We start from the raw sequence: 19,144 nt of genomic DNA, 5'->3' as shown, positions 1-19,144 counted from the left end.
AGCTGTCTCTGCTCAAGTACAAAGTTATTTGGGTTGACCTTGTGTCACCATTTACAAAACACAATGAGCATTGTCCAGATTCTCCCTTAAGCTGAAAGCTCATGCAGCACCTCTATCTTCTTACTTCTGAAGCCAGGGCTACTCCACCCAAGGGTGTCCTCATACCCATAACTGAATATGTCCTGCTTATCCTTACTACTTTGTTGCATTTAATATGCATTACATATGATTTAACTATGAAGCTGCATAAAAAAAATGGCACTTGCTAAGGCTTACAAGATGCTGGCGGTATATAGCCAAGAATAAAGACATTACCTTTCATTTATCTGTATCATTTTTAGTCCATATTTAGAGTATTGCTTACAGTTTTGGAGACCTTACAGTGTAAGGATATTGATATGATTAATGGTTCACAAAGAAGAACAATTTAGGATAGTAAAGATAAGTAGAATATTTATACTGAATTTATTCTGTTCACATTCACGGAGAAAAGGAACATGAGTAGGTTATATGGACAGATAAGGCTGTAAAGGGTAAAGTGGATGAAATGAAATTCACAAAGAAGGATAAATGAAGAGAAAGTGGACATTGTAAGGAAATCATGTGGAGTTTGCTTAAAGGTTATGTATTTACATTTTGTTGATCAATATAGTCCCCCTAGGCCAGAGACATCTTTTCAGGTGGTATTCATACTGACATTTGAGATAAAAGGAAATGTATGTTTCCCAAAGACAGAGTGGAGAAGCCATGGAATGAATGCTTTACCTTCAGGGATAGTTGAGGCTTGGAAGGGGTGAAAAGGTAAAGCTGCATGAGGACAGTCACCATAACAGTAGACCTTTGAGGGAGTGGTCAGTGTACCAATTACTTGTAACATTAGCCAATTTTTATTTTCATTCAGGAGCCCAAACAGTAAAAAATGTTCAAGATAAGATAGAATACAAAAGACTGAATACTAAAATGCTCACAATAAAAAATGTCATATTCAAATGTATCATAAGGGTTACAAAGTAACTAATAGTTAATACACAGAAACCTAAAATCTCACTTTTTGTAGAGGGGTCAAGATGCCTTACATGCTTCCACTCACACCTATAGCTTATATATTTTATATATTCTAACACAGAGGTCACATAACCTTGGATAAATGACAAAGAAGTGGATTTCTGCAAAAAATACCATAGCTTATTTTTATTCATCTTCATGGCTGTGAAACCTCACAGTAAGAATCAGTGAGGGGTGGGGGTGTGGTGGGCGAGGTATATCCCCAACATGGGAAAAAAGTGAGAGCTTGTCTTCTCTCAAAAATATTTCAGCTGTCAAGCAATATTATGAATGACATTTATACCTTTCTGTTCTTCCAGTCTTCTAGTGTCTAGTGTGTTTTTTTTTTATTACCAGCTCAGGTTTCATGATCAAGTCTGATGTCTCACGATTAAGTCAAATGTTATTCATGTTGTGTGTGTTTGTGTGTGTGTGTATGTGTGTGTGTGTATATGCTGATTAGTATGCATCTAAGACACATGATGACATTCCTTTTTCACACTATCATGAAATCTGAATACCTTAACGTGTTTCCTATTGCATTGTTATCCATATGCTGTCTGTATTTTCAGACTATTTTAAAGTAAGGATAAAAAACATGTTTAATTCACAAAATGATTTTACATGTGTATACAGTGAGTAACTCTCCTACAATGTATTACTGTAGAATTCTAACCCACATAATTAGGAAATAAAGCTCACTCACTCTATATAAAAGGCATCCTGCTGCAGCTTTGACATTTGGGTATATTATATTCAGTCAGTTTGCTATTTAACAATATATTTTGTCTGTAGTAGTAAGGAAATTATTCTATGTTTTGCAACTTATAAACAAAGCTATGGCATCTATGTCCAAGGAAGTTGTTGTTCCATTGTATTCGGCATTACACCCCGGGAATCACTTCTGTGGCTCTGCTTGACAGGGATACAGGAAAATAACTTTCTTGGGAGGCATAAGCCAGAGAACCTTGTTGGCTAGGCTTACTTAGGCCCTTGGGCCGATAGCCTAGTACCTACCTATGAACCTATGAACCTATTCATCAGACCTATCATTGAGTACAATGCCCCCTTTGGTAAGTACCTAACTAGGCATATCCAACAATTGGAACATCCACAGACATTTCTCACTAAATTAATAAAGGGTGTAAGTAACATGTCCTATGCAGACCACCTTGGGCCCTATCCCTGTATTCTGTCTCCTACAGTCTCTTGAGGGGAGATCTATATCTGGCATACAAGCCATTGACATATCCCACTCTGATGGACCTCCTGCATATCCACAAAACAAACAGCACCAGAATTACCCATTATAAAGACTTAAATCTTGCCTGTGAAATAAATAGGACATGCTGGAGAGACAGGTATGTATCCCAGAGACTACCCTTTCTCTGGAACAGGCTCCCCATCCATGTGAAGCAGAGTTCGTCCCTAATCCAATTCAAGTGTAGCTTGGGCAATTGGATGAGGAACAGGAAATTCATCCCTGGTTTGGCACCTATATCTCTAATGGACAGAGGCAGCCTGTAAATGGTTCAACCCCTAGGCCCCTGCTTGTAAATGTTTCACCTCCCAAGCTCCTGCTTACACAACAAGGGTACGAGAACTTGTCAGAGATTTGGGATGCATGTCTACGCTTAAAAAGACCCTTGTGGTCATTAGCCTAGTAAGCACATGTGAACCTATGAACCTATTGTTTTTTTTGTTTATGGCCTTTTAGTATTCTGATTTATAATGCTGAACCATTTATTCACCTGGAAAGTTGTAGTTGTCAAATTGTTTTCTCCAAATGCAATACTCATCCAAATGCAATACTCACACTGGTCACGTGCAGAAGACCAGGTGATGTCAGATAGTGCATAGTGACCATAAAAATGGTTCTGGTTCATACCACACTCACTTCATCTAAGCAAGGCAATTTTATAAAGGTCAAAAAGTCAGACATCAGACAGATGTGTTTCAGATGCAATATGCCACGTAAATTTCAAGTTGTGTCGAAGGAGACCTTGGAATACAGTAAGAAAAGTTGTTGAGATACAATTCATCCTATTAGCATTAGTTTTAGCTTTTGTCAAATAAAGTTATTAGATATCCATAATTTATGTATAACAAACTATGGAAAAAAAACTTTCTATTTAAAATTTTCTGAACTTTGCCAGAGTACCACATTATATTTTGAGCTCAGCTTTCAGAAGGTGCAAGCATTTAATATGTTTTCCCAAGTTTGAATTATATTACACAACACACACCCACATATGTGGAGATTCTCAACAAAAACAAACCCAAGCAAATGAGACGTCAGAGGCAAAAACACATGAGAACTCCACAACCCTCCACACCACATACCATGCATAATCCATACACCAGTGTCCCGCATCCACTAAGCCCTAACCATAAACCCAAAATATTAGTCATAGGAGACCCTGTTGTGAGACATACACAGATGTGCCTCTCACCAGGCTGGATAAGGAGAAAGTTATGGTTAGTTGTTTATCAGGTGCCAGAATTCGCCATATCACACATGCACTCAAGTCTCAACAACAAGTACTGTTATGACTTTGTCATAGTCCATGTTGGCGTGAATGACTTGAGATGTACCTCCCTGGACTATATGAAGAGAGACATGATTAAGCTCACTGAATATGTGTCCCAGGGAGGTATGCCCCTAGCCTTAAGCAGCATTATACCGTCACCCAGAATGATGCCTCAATACAAACAGAAAATGATTGACTTTAACAATTGGCTTAGTTTCTGGTGTCATTCCAGGGGACCTGACAGCCAGGGAAGATATGATTGACAGACCACAATGCTTCAGGCTTTAGGCTTCTGGCAAAGGCCCATGCCTCCCTGACAGTGCCTTTTTTAGGAAAAGCCATGAGGTCAATACTACCAACATAAAACTTTCAACAAAATGCAAATTAAAAGTCATACTGCTAAACACTAGGAGTCTAAACATGAAACTGCACTCATTGCAAGCATGCTTAACCTGGGAAGATGCTGACCTTTTTGCAGTCACAGAAACTTGGTTCAAAGCTGCGGACAGCACCCCAGCCTTACCTGGTGACTCAACCTATCATACATTCAGACCCCAAACTGTGGGCAGCAAAGCCAAAGGAGGTGGAATTTCAATATATATTAAAGAAACACACACCTCCAGGCTGGTCAAACAGTATGACACACAGGAGACTCTCCAAGTGCAGATAACCATTGACAAGACCCCTATTCAATTTATAGCTAACTACAGGCTCCCAAATTTGATGGAAAATGCCCACTCCACCTATCTGGACCTCTTCAAAACTATTAAGATTCAACCCTTTACCCTGATCCTGGGTGACTTTAATTACTTAGCCATAGATTGGAAAAACTACTCATGCCAGAATACAAATGCCTAGAGATTCTTCGATTTTATCAATGCAAATGCCTTGGAACAGCTAGTTGATACTCCCACAAGAGGTGATAATATCTTGGACTTGGTATTAAACAACATGAGCAATCGCTGCAGCACCCCTACAGTATCATCCTCTCTGGTAATATCCGAACATAATGTGGTCACTTTTGAAGTCACCATCTCCCCTGACCCCTCCCCCTCTAGCTAGGGTCAAACAAAAAAACTTCTCAAAAGCTGATTACAACCTCCTGAGGGATGGTATAAACAGCTTCACAGTCCCATCCCCCACTGTAGGAACTGGCACCAATGTCCAAATCTACACCAAAGTACTATAAGAGCATTTATATAGATGCATGGAATCAGGAATACTTGACAGGACAAAATCATTCTTCACAAGGAAGAGTAAACCTGTCTGCTGAACATCTGCAATAAATAAACTATATAAAAAAAGGAAAAAAATTGCTGTCCATGACCAAGAAGGAGTAGGTGTCCAATTGGAAGCAATCTCTCCTTAGCGTGAAGAAGCAAATAAGAGCACTAGTGAAATCCTCTAAAGCCAACTTTGAGTTCATAGGTTCATAGGTTGGTATATAGGTTGGTACTAAGCTATCGGCCCCAGGGCCTATACAAGCCTAGCCATAACAATTCCCTGGATATTTCTTCCCACAATATTTACTTCCCTGGACCCCTGTCTAACAGTGCAACTGACATGATTCCCGGGGTAAATTTCCTTTCTCCCATCCAATCGTCAAGGTTCCTTTTGAAGAGAGCCAATGAGGTGCTCTGCTTGACATGTATGGGCAGTCTATTCCAGAGTATGGGGAGTCTCTGGGTCAGGAACCTATCCCAACAGTATGTTTTGTTCATTGTGATGACAAGGTTTAGATCCCTGGAGCGTGTGGCTCTGAGGGATTGATATTTCTTTAAGTGGAGCATGTCCAACAGGTCAGGGTTTGACATGGCCTTGTATGTTAAGCAGAAATCGCCCCTGAGTAGACGATATGCCACAGAGTATGGCTAGAGTTTTTTTAGATAGTCAGCAAAGGTCATCTGCTTTAGGCCTGTGATTCTTTTAGTGAGGTATTTCTGCGACCTTTCCAGCTGTTGCAGATGTCTTGTGAGGTACATACCAAACGGGGTATTGTACTCTATAATGGGTCTAATGAGGGATGAGTATAGTGGGACAATGACCTCCTTTTTTCTGGATGAAAAGTCCTTAGTGAGGAGGTGTGCCACATAGAAGGATTTCCTGACTGTTGTGGTGATGTGGTTATCGAAGGTGAGACCACTGTCCACCTGTGTTCCTAAGTCTCTCATCACACATCAGTGTTTAGTGTACTGCCACCTATGTGGTAATTCATGGGTACATGTTTTTTCCCAAAGGGGATAACTATACATTCCTTGACATTAAGCTTGAGCCCATGGCTCTGGCACCAAGCATCTGTTTCTGTAAGGCCCTTTTGTAGAATATCTACATAATTTGGGGATTCAGTAAGGGTTCCCAGCTTGCAGTCATCTGCAAACTTTGTTAACCAGAGTCCCTTAGAGTTGGCCTGTACTTCAGAGAAGTAGATGCCAAACAAGAGCGGTCCCAGGACTGAACCCTGAGGTACTCCACTTGTCACTTGTCTGCAGCTGGATTTGGAGTCGGCTACTTTTACAGTCTGGGTTCTGTCAGTAAGCCAGTTGGCATCCCATCAAGTGACATAGGGATTTATGCTCAGCTTAGTAAGTTTATCTATGATTCCAGAGTGGGGAATGGTGTCAAAGGCCTTGGCGAGGTCCAGATAGGCTGTGTGGACCACCTTACCTTCATCTACAGCTCTGGAGACTGATTCGAAGAAGTCAGTCAGGTTCAGAGACATGATCAGCCCTTCACAAACCCAAACTGGGTGGGGTCCAGTGTTTGAAGGTTGCCAATGTTTTTGTTTATAAGTTTCATGATAATGCGTTCCATGCCCTTGCAGATCAGGCTCGTCAGACTGATGGGACAGTAGTTCCTGGGATCAAAGGTGGATCCCCCATTGTGGAGTGGGATAACTGTAGCTGTGCGCCACTCAGTGGGCACGAAGCCTGAGGTGAGGCTATGATTAAACATGACACTTAGGTGAGGTGCAGTTCATTTTGTAGTTCATGTAGTACACAGCCCGGAATGTCATCTGGTCCCATGGATGTAGTATTCTTAGCTTTGGAGAGTGTGGTTTCTACCTGTGTGGCCATGATTACCAGAATTTGGCAATCTTTTGGTATTGAGATGGGCCCTTTAGGGGGTGAGAGGGGGGTGAAGTTGGCACTAAATCTATCTGCCAGGATATTGGCAATATCCTTGGGATCAGTATATTTAATGCCATTCTGTTGTAGCTCAGAGCAGATCTGAGCATTGTCATTTAGTCTCCACAAAAAACAAAAGAAGCAGCACAAACTGGATGAAGAATAAATTCTTTACTGGATTCCAGTAAAGAATTTATTCTTCATCCAGTTTGTGCTGCTTCTTTTGTTTTTTGTGGAGACTTCGATTGGATTCTTGGATCCAGAAGTGTGTTTTTTCTTGATCGAACATTGTCATTTAGATTCTTGACATAACTATAGAATGTCTTGTGGTTGTCTTTGGAATCTTTGGCAATTTTATTTTCATAACTAGCTTTGGAGGATTTTATGAGGGATCTCAGCTTCTTACTGAGGCTGGTAAGGGAGTTTTTTGCATCCTGGGATTTTCCTCTTTTCTGCAACAGTTTCTTCCTTTTGTTGTATAGTTTGTTTATGGCAGGGGACTACCAGATTGGTTTCCTTTTTTTGGAGGAGAGCATCTTGGTTCTATTTGGGATGGCACGATTCATGCACGACTGGATGTGCTCATACAGTGCCTTAGTGTAGGAGTCAGCAGTCGAACTTTCAGATCCCGTCTGCATGGGTGTCATGACGTTTGTCACTTCTGACTTGAGTAGCATGTAGTTAGCTTTGGAGAAGTTTTTTACAGAGGTTTCCTTACTGGGGCGTGGGGGTGGGATGTGGATGTCAAGGGTGATTTGCTTATGGTCAGACCTGACCAATGAGGGGGTGACCACTGGTGTGGAGCATCTATCTGTCATGTTGGCAATGACCAGGTCTAGGATATTGGAGCCCCTGGTGGGACAATGGATTAGTTGATCCAGGGCGGTGGAATTTATGAATTCCAAGAACCGTTGGGAAAAGGTGTTGGTACCCGAGTAGTTTTCCCAGTTAATGGCAGGGTAGTTGAAATCACCCAGTATTAGGGTGTTTGGTTGTATCGTAATATTTTCCAGTATGTTTAGAAAGGTGTAGTGAGAATCTTGGGGCATGGTGGGGGATCTGTAGCAAGCTACAATTTGGATTGCAGTCTTACCTAGTGTTAGTTGCACCTGGAGAATTCCAGATGCATTGTGTTGGGCAACTAGCCTGGAAGTGTGAATATCCTTGGTGAATATGGACACTCCTCCACCTTTAGTGTTTCGGTCTTGGTTTAGTGGCCAAAAAGTGTGGTAAGTGTTGTAGCCTGGTATTGCAGTGGTGCTCTCTGGAGTCCTGAACCAGGTCTCAGTTACTGCACAGATATCGATGTTCTTCATTTTTAGGAGTGCCTTGAGAGAGTGCATTTTGAGGTTTAGACTTCTAGCATTGAGTAGCATTACCTTCAGATTCTGCATGCTTGTATCTGTTATGGTGTTGGTTTTGTCCTTTGAACCTTGACTAAAAAAGGCACTATGGGGGTGGCAAGAGCTTTAGCCAGTAACCTGAATCCCAGGGGTGACAGGTGCAGACCATCTCTGGCAAAGCATTATGGTTTGTCAATCATGTCTTCCCAGGTAGATAGATACTGGATCCCCTTTGAATGACACCAAAAGCTTAGCCAATTGTTGAAGTCAATCATTTTTTCCTTTTACTGTAGTATCCTTCTGGGCGAAGGCAGGATGCTACTCAGGGCTAGGGTCATACCTGCCTGGGCTACATGATTCGAGAGCTCTTCCATGTCTCTTTTCATGTAGTCCAGGGAGGTACGTCTCAAGTCATTCACTCCAACATGGACAATGATAGAGTCATATTTGTACTTGTTGTGGAGTGACTTGAGTGCATGCATTATGTGGTGGATCCTGACACTCGACAGGCAGCTTACTGTAATTTTCCTCCTTGTTCAGCCTGGTGAGTGGGATATCAGTGTGCCTGACTATAGAGTCACCTATAACTAAAGTGTTGGGTACATTGTCTTGCCTTAGGGGCTGTTGTTGTGTGGCACACTGGTGTTGTGAGCTATGTGTCACTTTGGCTGTGACTGGTGTTTGTTTGGGTTTCAGCTTCGGAGGTCCTTGTTGCTTGGGCAGGTTAATGTTAAGGGCCTCCACATATGTGGGTTTAGTGTTGCTATGTGTGGGTGTTGATGGTGGGAGTTTTAAAAGGCTATGTGTTGCTTGAGGTGTAGTGCAGGTGTTAACCTTCTCCTCTTGACTGTCTAGCACAATCTTGGCTGGAGAGAGCTTTGCTTCCAGTTTGGCTATGTAAGTATATCCTTGCAGGTTGTAGTGTTGGGTGGTAGGAGGAGAGGGCTGTCTGTGTACATGAGGCAGTTGCTGCATTGCCCCAGTATGCCCAGATTCACTAGGTGGACAGGAGAAATCAACAGAAGCTGACCCTTGGACATGCCTGTTTAGGTGCTTTTTTTGTAAGGTACAAGAGCTGTTTTTCCTTACCTTTGCAAGGTACTTTGCAATTAGAGGCTGTTTAGTGCATACGATTAATTTCTCCTTCTTGACAAGGAGAGTTGAGTGCTTTTTTTCAGTTTAAGGCTTCCTAGTGCTTTCCAGCAGGTTCTAGAGCAAGTGCTAGTCACAGAGGTTCAGATTTTATTGCTACTACTGAGAAACCAGCTAGTTCTAAGGGAAAATTTGAAAAGCAGACTTTCTGGAACTTGGAATAGTTTAACCATAGCCCGTGGTGCTGCACGATGTAAAAAATGTACAGACACAAAAGTTTTCAAGCTAGAAAGTTGAAAGGGATAGAAAGCATCCCAAAAAGGTTAATAAAATTACAATTTCAGAGCTGGAAACCACTCCTCTAGTGTTAAGATAGGCAGTACAATGCTCACCTCTCCCACTGGTAAGCAGTAGGACTTCCCTCTACCACAGCAAGGTCTGAATAGCTCTGAACACAGAAAATAAAGGCCTGAGACAAGCAAAGCCTGGGATATCGACTATACTAGCTAGGAAAGGAAAGGAAAGGAAAGGAAAGGGGTGGGGGGCAGGTACTGGGGGTGCACTGATTTACTGATGGGGAGACACAGTCTCCACATCTACTTAAGACAATCATAAGGCATTCTTCACCTATGTCCACAATCTCAAAGGAAGCACCCAGATCTGTTCAGAATTGGTGATCAAGAACACCACATACACAAATGCTGTAGATATAGCCAACCTACTGGCTGACAGATTCAGCAAAAACTTCTCCCCTGTGTCTCCCCATCAGTAAATCAGAGCACCCCCAGTATCTGCCCCCCACCGCTTATCTCTAGGGAACAGGTCATCACTTCCCTCTCAAAGGCAAAAAACATAGCCTCCATGGGACCCGATAACATCCCAGGCTGCATCCTACATGAACTCGGGCATGAACTTGCAGCACCATTAGGCACCCTATTCAACCAAAGCCTGAGTACCAGCTTTGTATCAGCTGAGTGGAGGACAGCCACTGTCATCCCTTTACACAAAGGTGGAGAGTCCATTGATCCAGGAAATTATACACCCTTCAGCCTAACTAGCCTGATCTGCAAGACCATGGAATGGATTATCATGGACCTCATTAACAGGGCATTGGCAACCTCCAAACACTCGGCCCACACAGTTTGGCTTTGCCAAGGGGAAGTCATGTCTGTTAAATCTGGTCAAATTTTTTGAGACAGTCACCAAAGCCATGGACAAGGGGAAGATGGTGCACACCACCTACCTCGATCTGGCCAAAGCCTTCAACACTATTCCCCACTCGAGCATAGTAGATAAACTCCTTCAACTAGGCATCAATCCATATGTTATCAGATAGGTAGCAAACTGGTTCACTGATAGAACCCACTGACAGAACTAACCTCATTAAAAATCAAGCAGTAGATGCGTAATGAGTGGCATACCCCAGGGATCGGTCTTGGGAGCATCTGTTATTCGGGATATACTTCTCTGAGGTGCATGCCAAAACCAGTGGGCTATGACTGACCAAGTTTGCAGATGACTGCAAGTTGGGAGCATTCATAAATTCCCCAAGTGATGTGGGCATCTTCCAAAAGGGTCTCACCCAAACAAATGACTGCTGCCAGAAACATGGCCTCAAGCCGGATGCCAAAAATCCATCATCATACCACTTGGAGAGAGTGATGCCCCCATATATTATCACATTAATAACAATGCCCTAAGTACACAATCAGTAGTGAGGGATTTGGGCACCAGGTTGATAGCAACCTGACTTTTGACCACCATGTTGCTTCCATTGTATGGAAAAATTTCTTCATGGCCCACCTCATAAGTAAGGGTATCTCATCCAGGGACAAAGAGGTCATAACATACCTATATTCTTTCCTTATAAGGCCAGTTATTGATACAACATCACCTTCGGCATGTACCTTACAAAGCACATCGAGCAACTGGAGATACCACAGAGGTTCCTCACCAGGAGAATCCAGGGCCTCAAACATCTACCCTACACAGATAGGCTAAAAGCCCTGCCCCTCTACTCAGTTTCATACAGACTCCTCAGAGATGACCTCTGTCTGGCATAGAAAGCAATCTCAGACCCCGCCTTGATGGGACTGCTGCATATCTGTAAGTCAAGCTCCAGTTGAGCAATCTGTACGTGCAATCTCAACCTGGTCTGTGATATCAATAGGACTTGTTGGCAAGACGGATTTGTGTCCCAGAGACTCCCCCATCTGGGGAATAGACTCCCTCTCCATGTCAAGCAGAGTACCTCATTATCCCTTTTTAAGTGCAATCTAGATAACTGGATGGGAAACAGAAAATACACCCCTGGGATTCCATCTGTGTCCTTGCTGGACAGGGGCTTTGGGCGCTGACTTGTCTAAACATGGGCTAAACTCTTGGCTAGACTTATAAGGGCCTCAGGGACAATAGCTTAGTAACCTCCTGTGATCCTATACATCAGTTAACTACTGATGTTAATAAGGGCATTCAAGTGTCAAAACTGCATGAAAAATTAATTTAATCATGTATTAGATGCAGGTTGAAGATTTAATTTTGTCATCTTTTTTTTTTCTTTACAGTGGTGAAATGAGAAGGAGGGCAGACCCAACAACCATGTAAAGTACTCACACCTTTGCAGTAAGATATGAAAAGAACAAGCAAGTTGGAGGAATTTGCTGCACAACTCAGGATGCTGAAACAAATAAGTAGGTTGTAGTGTAACACATCACGTGTAATTTATTAATTTCAGAATGCCACCAAGGGTTGCCAAGATTTTTACAGACTCCAAGTGTGACATGCAGGCAGAGACATGAATCCTGACCAGTGGCTGATTAGTCAGGAAGTGATGTTTGTACCTTTCATTAGTCCATTGAGATTTAACAGCTGGAAAATAACGATGAATCTTCATAGCAGAGTAACCAGTTATGCTGGAAAAGTCCCCGGGATTCAGCAAACTTCCATGCAAGAATAGCTTATTCTTGCAAGGAATGGACCATTCCCTTGCAGCATGGCAGAGCGCCATGCATATGTATGAAGGCACGCTAGCGTGCTCTAAAATGGACATGGTTCTGTGTGCAAATGCAGGGGGTGTGTCCGGGAGCAGTGATCTCACAATACACATGCCCCCTGCATCGAGAATTGCCGTTCAGCAATTCAAAATGAATGAAAGTCTCCACGGACACTTTTGTATCTGTGAAGAAAATAAGAGACAGCCATACCTCCCAACTTTACAGATCTTTGCAGAATGTCAAGATTGCTGCTTCATATTTTGGTGTGTTCCACTAAAATCTGCACCTGTCTGGCAAATAGCTGTGAATTGAAATAATTAAATAATGACAAATATTTGAGTTTAAGACTCTACATCCTCAGAAAATACATGCTAATCCAAATCCCATCATTCTATCAATGTTCTAAGTTTCAAAGAGCAATATTTAAAATATATTCCATATATTTTTTCCTGCGTGCAATAAAATTTAAGCATAACTGCATGGGTTTGCCTGTCACGCAGCTATGCATAGCAGAGTTTAAACATCAGAAGTAGCTAAATAGAAATATACACAGGACGAAAAGCACAACTGGAATAGCATAGTGGTTAGAGCATTTGCCTAGCGTGCAATTAGTCATGGATTGAGCCCCTCAGCAGTCCATATATTTTCATATGTGAAACACAACTAAAATATATTTTTCATAGATAGTGAATATTATTATGTATATGCTAACCAGGGTAGTGTAGCATCCCTAAACATAAGGTGTCAATGAAGTTTAAAGTTTAAGCAAGATTTAGCGTAGCTAAACGGATTTGCCCACTGGTAAGCAGAGCTAAGTATCTACCCCTTTAAGTAATATTTATCTTAGCTAAGTAGGTATGCCCGGTGCTTAGCTTAGCTCAGCAGTTTCAAAACTGTCCAATCACGGTAAAGGGTGGAAAATTAGCCCTATTTAAACCACACAGGTGGGAATACCGATCATAACCAGTTGTAGCTCCCCACTGTAGGCACTATGGCAGGTGCTGGTGTAGGTGTGCACTTTCAGGTGCAGCAGTGGGGCATTCAGGTGTCCAGGGTCATGGTTGGACTCCTCATTAAAGACCATGAAGGGCAACTGCTGCAGGACCAGTACCAGGGCTCCCAATACAAAGTGGAGGACTGGGACCAACTTGCCTGAAATCTCACCACTGTTACTGGCATCCCTCAGGCTGGTGAGCTGATTTGCCACCACTTTGCTGACTTGAAGCGGAGGAAGAGGGACCTTTTGGACCAGTGGGTCCAAGATGCCTGGGCGGGGAATGCTCCAGCCGTGTGTAAGTATTAGTCAAAATAAGTGTTCTCTAAAGTCCAGCTTGTGTATGTGGTGGATAGGTATGCATACATGTTTTTCCTTATCTCCTGTGCAGCTGCGGATGAGAGGGCTGTGAACTTGAAAGCCCGTGCCAGCAGGCTGCAAAGGCTGCATTGTAAGGCTGGTGAGTAACAATCTAGCTTTTATTATGTAGGGCAAAGAAATAAAACTTAGTAGAATGTCACCATTCAGTATTTAAAAACGGGTATGGTTTTCAGTGACTGAAGAAGCCAGTATGAGAGTAATAGTGACATACAGGTCATATATCAATAAAAGTGTAATTACCAGTCAATAAAAGTGAAAACCCCAGACTGGTTGTGTTTACTCTGGTATTGTATGACTGGAAAATTTCATGCACCAAGATCTGATATCAAAATAGTAATGTTGTGTTAACCACTGTTTTCCACACTGTGATATGTCAAAAGGCATGTATAGGAATAGGTTCATAGGTTCATACTAGGCTATCTGCCCTAGGGCATTTATAAGCCTAGCCAGAGTGTGTATGGCTTTCGCCACCCATTTTAAATTAATTTTGCTATGCCCTTTTTTGAGGTTAGTATACTGTGCCTCTGTCTAACAGTGACACAGAAGTGATACCCGGGGTAAACCTACGATCTTCCATCCACCCATCAAGATTCCTCTTGAAGAGAGTCAATGAGGGACTCTGCCTAACCTGGACTGGGATTTTATTCCAGAGTGAAGGGAGCCTCTGGGTTATGAATCTGTCCCTCCAGCATGTCCTATTTATTTCAGTGCTGAGGTTTAAGTCCCTCGAGCGCATAGCTCGATGGGATTTGGATTTTCTGATGTGCAGCATGTCCATTAATTCCGGGTTGGACATGGCTTTATACGTCAGGCACAGATTGCCTCTGAGCAGGCGGTATGCCACTGAGTAGAGCTGGAGTTTCTTTAACGGGCAGCATCGGCATCTGTTTGAGCCCCTTGATCCTCTTGGTGAGGTACTTTTGGGGTCTTTCCAGTTGCTGCAGGTGTCTGGCAAGGTACATCCCAAAAGGGGCATTGTACTCAATTATGGGCCTGAAGAGGGATGAGTAAAGAGGCACGATGACCTCCCCTGATCTAGATGTGAATCCCTTCATGATTAGGTGGGCTATATAAAATGTTTTTCTAACCACTTTGGCCACGTGGTTGTCAAATGAGAGATTGCTATCAACTTGGGTCCCCAGGTCCCTAATTACTTGCTCTGGCACCAGTTGTCTGTTTCTATGAGGCCCTTTTGAAGGATGCTTGTGTCAGCTGGAGAGTCTATTATGGTGCCCAGTTTGCAGTCATCTGCGAACTTGGTCAGCCACAGTCCTTCCATGTTGGCCTGTACCTCTGAGAAATATATACTGAACAAGAGAGGTCCCAAGACTGAGCCTTGTGGGATGCCACTTGTAACTGGTTTGGAGTCTGACATGGCTCCAGCTATTCTAACCATGTGGGTTCTGTCCTTGAGACAGTTTGCAACCCATCTAGTGACATAGGGGTTTATATTTAAGCTGGTGAGCTTATCTATAATGCCTGAGTGGGGTATTGTATCGAAGGCTTTTGCGAGGTCCAGGTAGGCTGTGTGGACCACCTTCCCCTTGTCAATGGCCTTGGTGACTGTTTCAAAGAAATTGACCAGGTTTAAGAGGCAGGATCTGCCCTTAACAAAGCCGAACTGGGTAGGATCCAGTGTCTGTAGGTCCCCAATATCTTTATTTATAAGGTCCATGATGATCCTTTCCATAGCTTTGCAGACCAAGCTAGTGAGACTTATGGGGCGATAGTTTCCAGGATCCGTTGAGGAACCACCTTTGTGGAGAGGGACCACTGTTGCTGCACGCCACTCTTTGGGTACATATCCTGTAGTAAGGCTGAGATTGAACAATAGTTTTAGGTTTGGGTTTAGCTCTTCTTGGAGTTCATGTAGGACGCAGCCCGGGACACCGTCTGGTCCCATTGATGCTGTGTTTCTTGCTTTGGAGAGGGCAGCTCTTACCTGAGCATCTGAGATGTCAGGGGGGCAGCACTCTGCTGGGATAGATATTAGCCCTTTTGGTGGGGAGGGGGGGGAGAAGTTTGCGCTGAACCTGTCAGCTAGGATGTTGGCAATGTCTGTGGGTTTGGTATATTTTCTGTATATAAAAAAATGTTGTAATCACAAGGCCAGATTGTACAACTAAGAGAGAATTAGAAAGAAAACATTCAAAAAAGTGACAGCAGTTTCTCAATAGCTTGTTCTGATGAAACACAAACATGTTGTAGTTTTAGTAGAAACAGCCACGGTATGAATCTCGGGCGTGGTAGTAAGCTGTATGCATAATTTCAAGTAGCATTTTGTGAATATGTGTAGAAACAGTCAGGTAGTGTCAACATAAATTCCCTCCACAGATCTTCCAGGTGAAAGAAGGTATAAAGTAGCTATAAGAAGCCTTTTGTAATATTGTGTCTAACACCTATAGTCTAATCCCAAGGTTGCAAATGACAGCAAGATAAGTACATACACCAAGTGGTCTCCCCCAAGAAATGTTTAAGTGTCATGCTGCCACAGCTACTGGTCCCTGCTAACAACAACCAGGGTGACTCGATAGAAATCAAGGCAGAGTATGTCTAGTGCACACACGCGCAGACACACACACACACACACACACACACACACACACACACACACACACACACACACACACACACACACACACACACACACACACACACAGTATGAGTGCACATATGTAACCCTGACTATGTAAACATGGGTAGAAACAGTCATGTAGTATTCACAATGTTTCCCTCCACAGGTCTTCCAGGCAAGAGAAAGTATAAAGTAGCTATAAGAAGATATAGGCAACCTGCATCACACAGGTTAGGTGGGAACACTGCCACCCTGTCCACCCCAGTTGTACAGGCAGATATGCACATCCACCACACTCCTCCCCTCAGCAATGGTGAGCATGTACATATTGTCTACTGATGGCAACAACAGCGTATCTCCATGGGGCATAATAACATCAGTGTATGCCTCCTACATGACCTCAGACATGTGCTCAGAGCTCCATCACACCCTCAATCAAACACAGACCTGCCACCATCCACACACCATCCACATGGAAGATGCCCACTGAGAACCCTCTACACAGAAATTAATGGCGGTTAGAGGATTATGCAATCAAGTGTCCAGCATTGGGAGGAATAAGATAGCTCAGGGACAGGCAAGTAATGCAGGCTGCTATGGCCATGATAGTTTGGAGGGTTTTGGTGGAGTGTGGATTATTTGCAAGTAATATCCACTATTGATGTGCATTTTGTCAACCATATGTGGTCCTGTGACCTTTTTCCTGTATATATCTTCCAGGTAACATGCAGAGTGCTTGCCTACCAGCATTCTCTGTTGGGGAAACAGACATCATCACCCAATATGTGATTAGACATTATGCTCTATCATTCTGACAGTGAGCAGAAGATGTGTGGGAGAGGACTGCCCTGTGGAACAGTGTGGTCCACAGGGTAAATGATGCCAGTCTGCACAGCAGAACATATGAGCATGTGCAGCATCAGGCCACCAACCTCAAATGCCATGCCTGTCAATGGGCTGCTGCTGTAGTGAGGGACTGGCTAGCCACAGGTGGGGGCACATCCATTCAGCCCCCCACTGACATTCACCAAGGAGCTGCTCACCACACTTGGGCCATATGCTGAAAGCACAAGCCATGACACTGAGGGAAGCATTGTGGAGGTGGGCTACACACATAAACTGGATGAGGATCATGCAGGTAAGGGCCCAGTGGGGATTAGTACACTAATGTATCAAACATACATGTATCTGTATTGTATCTACATGCATGTGTCAGGTCTGATTGCAGTTGTGGATGGGGTTTTCTAATGTACAGAAGTGCACATCTATGGTGAGGACAGGACATTGTGTATTATTGCAGTTAGTATTGTAGATGTGCAGACATGCTACATCCATCCTGTACCAAGGCCACATGTGCATCTGCTGACAATAACTCCCTATCACAACTACCTAGGACCTTCTGGTCTGCATATGGGACAGCAGCCAGAAGCTGGTGAGTATGACATTGTTCTTTTGTTGCCTGACAATATCCCAGGCATGTGAAGTGCATGCAATTTACCATGCACACAACCATCAGTAATAGTTATATTGCTTTATGTAATAGATATATTGCCTGTTGTGCATGTTCACTTGTTCTGGGGGTAACTGTATTGCATCACAGTGGTCACCACTGGGGCTTATCTGATGTAAACTCAACATTCCTGTAGCATACCTCACAACTTGTCAGTGCCAAGAAATCTGGACAGAGGCCAGCAAATTGTGCTGAACAAAGGGCCTAAGGTAAGGTCATGCGTGACACATTACTGGTATATAGTGGTTATAAATTGTGTACACATCCATCTTAAGCTGCAAGGTGTTCCTATTACATACTAATTAGGACCACAACATGACAGTCCACACCTCTTCCACCCTTTAATTTGACCCATAATAGGTACAGTTCCCTTGTAAAACCAAGCATCTAGAGTCATGTATTGTACCTACAAAGGATGGCCACCTGTGAGGGCAGCAGACATCCTATTAGCATGATGTTTCAGTCAGGTATGACACCTCATGCTGCCATGTGCATCAGTGCACTCACCATGCCCTATTTGGCTATAATATCACATACATGGGCATTGTTAAGGCACAGAGACCACTTCCGACCACGTATAGGTTTCAAACATATGCATATTCCAGCCACATCTGTACAGAGGACTGTACAATGGTTTAACCTGCTGCATGTGAGGGAGATGCTGTCACCACACTGTATAAAGTAATGGCAGCGGGAGGTGGTCACCAGCCGTGTATGGTATACACATCAAAATGGTATAAGCCACACATGATATGATCCTCACATATGAACAGTTGCCAGCATTAGGATTAGAACTCATGCCTATCTAAGCATTTTTGCTATAGTGCTACACAGTTATCAGATGCACCACAGAGCTTATAAATTTCCACCTCTTCCAAAGATATCTCTAAGGTGGATGACATCAACAGGTCTACTAAACTGGAGTGAAGGGAAGTGTAAAGGGTAGTATACAAGTCAAAAATGGTATGAATCAGGCAGTACATGATTCACACACACATACATATACACAAACACGCGCGTGCACACACACACACACACACACACACACACACACACACACACACACACACACACACACACACACACACTTGCCAGTATTGGAATTAGAACTCCTGCCTATCTAGGTATTTCTACTATAGTGCTATGCAGTTATCAGATGCACCACAGAGCTTATACATATCCACCTCTTCCAAAGGTACTTCTAAGGTGGATGAAATCAACAGGTCTACTAAATTGGAGTGAAGGGAAGTGAAAAGGGTAGTATACAGGTCAAAAATGGTATGAGCCAGACAGTACATGATTCACACACACATACATATACATACACAAATGCACTTGCCAGTACTGGAATTAGAACTCCTGCTTATCTAGGTATGTTTGCTATAGTGTTACACAGTTACTGCACCCGCTACAGAGCTTACTGAACTTTCACATGGTCAATGCTGCTGATAACTGCTCAGGTGTGATAAAGTATCATAGGTGGCAGACAGTCTGCCTTCTGTTCCACCCATACATCATGCTAGTTCTTTCTGTCTTGCACTTCAACTAGCATTATG

The 19,144-nt window shown here is 43.1% G+C and overlaps 1 long non-coding RNA gene across 1 annotated transcript in view; it reads left to right on the top strand.

The window, feature by feature from the left end:
• LOC122800184 overlaps positions 1-19,144 on the top strand; it is an 85,952-nt gene that overhangs the window by 41,413 nt on the left and 25,395 nt on the right. Inside the window, exon 2 of the long non-coding RNA XR_006364547.1 lies at positions 11,700-11,825. This is a non-coding gene — a long non-coding RNA (uncharacterized LOC122800184). The remainder of the gene's footprint in view (positions 1-11,699; positions 11,826-19,144) is intronic.

The sequence above is a fragment of the Protopterus annectens genome, chromosome 4.part0 (genome assembly GCF_019279795.1).
Source record: "Protopterus annectens isolate FY-2018-M chromosome 4.part0, PAN1.0, whole genome shotgun sequence".
Taxonomy (NCBI): Eukaryota; Metazoa; Chordata; order Ceratodontiformes; family Protopteridae; genus Protopterus; species Protopterus annectens.
Note: the sequence above shows the minus strand (reverse complement) of the source record. Positions and strands in the feature narration are given on the sequence as shown.